Genomic DNA, 3879 nt, shown 5'->3' with positions numbered 1-3879 from the left:
GCAGAGTCAAGTGAAGACTAAAGTGGCATCAGTCTCCATGGATGTTTTGCTGAGATAACAACATCTTTAGCAGTAGCTTTATGAAATGTCTTACTGGATTTAAACATGCACCCATAGGACCCACTGTGGAAATAGCTCAGAAAATGTGAGCATCCATGTTCTCATGTAGACTTCAGCCTATCTTCCCCCATCTTCTGGACTTCTGTAATGATGACATTTGCAAATTTGAATGTCTTATATAGATATAAATCATTGGAAATCAGTTGAAGCCTGGACTTCTGATACAATATATATGGTTTTGACGTTCACCTCATTGGTTGATGTGCTGATGGTGGGGGAATATCCTGTCTGTTCAACAACTCTTTGATGTAAGTAAACAAATTGGCAAGCTTTTCTAGTGGAATGATTTAATGGTTCCAAAGGCTTATGCCTGAGTTTTCAAAAGGAGTTTCAGAAAGTATAAAGGACTCAGTTTTTGAATGGGAGTAGAAGTGATTGACAAGGCATTTACGTCAAACATAAGTAGCAGTGGTGGAGAGTGTAACTGGAGAAAGAGGCACACCCATGCAAAAATAAAGTGAAGATAATACAGGGACCTCATGTATGACCCATTAAATCATCATTTTGATTGATATTGAGGTATAGGTTATCAATTTGAAACACACAATGTTATAAAAAATAGGATAGACGTTTTGATGTATTATTGATTTGCTCAGATAGAGGAAGTAGAGCAAAGTGGGGAATGGTTCAAAGAATGAATGATATTGGAAAATATAAAGTCCTTAAATCTTTCTATGGTATGTATTGCAAGCATTAGAAAGGTGCTGGCTGATGATGCCTTATGATTGGGGTTAATAGTCTGATTGGTTTTGTTACCATGCATCCTACCCTTCTATTTTCTCTTTTGGATTCTATGATATTAACATAACTGAACTCATTCCACGCAGAAGTTATACAAAACTTCCTTTTGAATGTTTTGAACACTTTAGAGAAACCAGGGCCATCATAGAATCATTAAAACTATTTTAAAACAGAAGTTCCAAGTCACAGATATCACATGGGAATAATATTAGAAGGGGTAGATTTTATGAAGCCGTGTTTAGTATGTATAGTCACAGTTTAATAGGAATTAGTCATTGTCTCTTGAGGATACATTTGTATGGATGGGAAGACAATTATGACCAGTGGGTAGAAGGTGAGACCCTGACCTCTAAACTATAAGATGGTATCAACTAACTGGATATCAGCTACAGCCTTGAGAAAGGCACAGACAGATTCATCAAAACAGAAAGCAAAAGTCCCAATCCCAGCAATGCAAAGGATATGAGAAAAAAGTTACATTGCATCTGACGAGTTGCTGAATGGAGAGAATTGTAATTTTGATCCCAGGCATATCCGACCAGTAAAGCTCTCTCAGCTTCTACATTTAACAAGATCCATCAGCTGCTCAGAAACGTTGGGAGGGGAATTTTACACAGAACAAATTTATAACCAGCCCAACTGTACCACTGCACTTTTCTACTGGGAAACTGCAAAACATAGAGGATATATCAGCTCCATATTTGTCAAGTGTGTGGAGAAACTATTTTAGTCAACATGGCAGAAGGTTCAGTGTATAAAGGTGGCCAATTATGTTCTAAGTTCTAAGTTTTTGAAGAATTTTGTAGTATTTTCTGAGCTACAATTTATATGCATAGTTAACAAGAACTGAAATTCTAACTTTTTGGTAAAATTAAAGTAACAGTAACTGGATTAAAGGATATGATCAGAGAAGGGTAGAGTTGTCAATGTATAGGAACTGCAGATACAAATGCAGGTTTTCAATACAGGCTGAATATTTGGAGGTTTCAAAAGTTATTCCAGTCATATCTTTAGTACTCTTTCTTAGAGAAATGTGAAGGAATATCATCATGGTTAGTTCATCACCTAATTATAGAAGGCATAATTAATTCTGAGTTTGTTAGCATTTACTGCAGCATGCTTTAAAATTTTACAGAAATATTGTTATTCTCTGATTTTTATTTGGAGTTCTGTATAAAACTGGAAAACAGTATGCACTGTTGTACATTATACATATTTAAATGTTATATTTTGAAAAATGAAAATTTCCCTAACACTAAAATATTTAACTGGAATGATTGACAAGATATTATTCACGGGATTTCATTCTCCATGCTGAAGAGCTGGAGAAAAAAATGTCCTAAGTTGATTTTATTTTTCTTGCCAAAAAATACATCCACTCCCCCCAGAAAGTGATTCTGTTGTTTTCTGGCATTTCCCTTAGTCTCTGAGGTAATACTTGTTATAACAACATCTCAAAATAGGTATTCTGAAATGCCAGGAGAATCAAAAGCTGTTTAAAGGTAAATTAATTTCAGATTTCAAAACTATTCCAGCTCTACTTTAAGTTCCCAAATTTGTTAAAAACCTAATCTGCATGTGAAATTCTTGATTTTCTTAAAATTCAGCACATAATAGGGATTGTCTTTTATTGTATCCAGTAATAATTTTAACAATAATTACTAACTTAGGTGATTTTAAACATTCTCCTCCAAAAAATTAAAAGAGGATAAAGGTAAATGAAGAAAGATTTACATTTTCTATTTTTATTTTTATTATTTATTTATTTTTTACATTTTCTATCTTTTCCAAAAAACTTTCTAATAAGTTGTGACTGAATAAGAGAAGTTTAGCTTTTTCCAGCGAGGCCCATAAACTGAATTGTCAGAAATTAACTGCATATGTTCTAAAAGTGCTGCTGGAATTTATCCTGGCCTTTTCAAATGGTAATATTGATTATTTCCTCTGGAATACAGGTAGAGCTAATTAGAAATTAATCAAAATGATTAACCTCTGCATTCCTTCAGCCAATGAATCACTTTAAAAGATGTCAGTGGAAAGCCCCAGGAGACCACTTTAAGTAAGATTTTTGTTTGAAGTTTAAAATGCATAGAAAGCTAAAAACTAGCAATTTACTGATCTAAAATATTGCCCTAGTTTGGGTACAATAGCATTGGTAATGTTCACAGGTTTATTTCTTTTTCTGCAAGAGGCATTAACAACTTAAACTTGCTACTAGAAATAAAATTTATTTTTCTATTGTGTAAGAGTACGTAGGGCCATATGTCTCTTTGGAGATTCTTTGGGGACATAAACATAGTTAAAATCAGCACAAGTTAATTTTCATGTGTCAAATATATGTAGTTTCAGGTGATAAATTAATGGACACACCCCCTAAACCAGCGGCTCTCAAAGTTTTGTCCCTGCATTAATTGCGTAACACACCTGAAACGTGTTACAAATGCAAATTTTACAAAACCCCACCCCAGGTCTACTGAATTAGAAACTCACAGGATCTGGGCCAGCAATCTGGGTTTTAACCAACGCTCCAAGTGATTCAGATCCATGCTTAAACTAGGGCAACACAGTCCTAATAAACCAACACTGTTGAGAGAGATCCACTGTAGAAGGTAGCACTCTCATACTTCTCAAATCCTACATGTTGAGGAATCTTTCAATAGAACTTAAATTCTATAAGACTTTCAAAGCAAAGATTGAAAGACCTTTGACGTTTCAGTGAATTAAACCCAAATCTGGAATTTCATAACTCGGGCACAAAACCCAGTTGTTTTGTTGGGGCTAACACAAAACAGGGGGCTGTTTAGGGAACCAGAAAAAGCACGAAGCATATAACTTGGTCTCAGTAAGTTCTGATGATTAGTTCTTTGAATTGTTCATATGCAGATATGTTCTTTGAACTTCCAATTCCAAGCAAAATGAGGCATTGGCTATTTTAGAATTTCCCACCCAACTATGAAATATAGATCAGTAACACCACTGCAAAGAGCTTTCCTTGTTGGAAGCTTGTGAACAATTAGA

General features: G+C 34.6%; 1 pseudogene; it reads left to right on the top strand.

The window, feature by feature from the left end:
* Nucleotides 1-707: 707 nt before the first annotated feature.
* On the top strand, nucleotides 708-1259 carry LOC133091736 (MBT domain-containing protein 1-like; annotated as a pseudogene).
* The last annotated feature ends 2620 nt before the right edge of the window (nucleotides 1260-3879 follow it).

Source organism: Eubalaena glacialis, chromosome 5 (genome assembly GCF_028564815.1).
Source record: "Eubalaena glacialis isolate mEubGla1 chromosome 5, mEubGla1.1.hap2.+ XY, whole genome shotgun sequence".
Lineage (NCBI taxonomy): Eukaryota > Metazoa > Chordata > Mammalia > Artiodactyla > Balaenidae > Eubalaena > Eubalaena glacialis.
The sequence above is the reverse complement of the archived record's forward strand: the minus strand, read 5'-3'. Positions and strand labels throughout refer to the sequence as shown.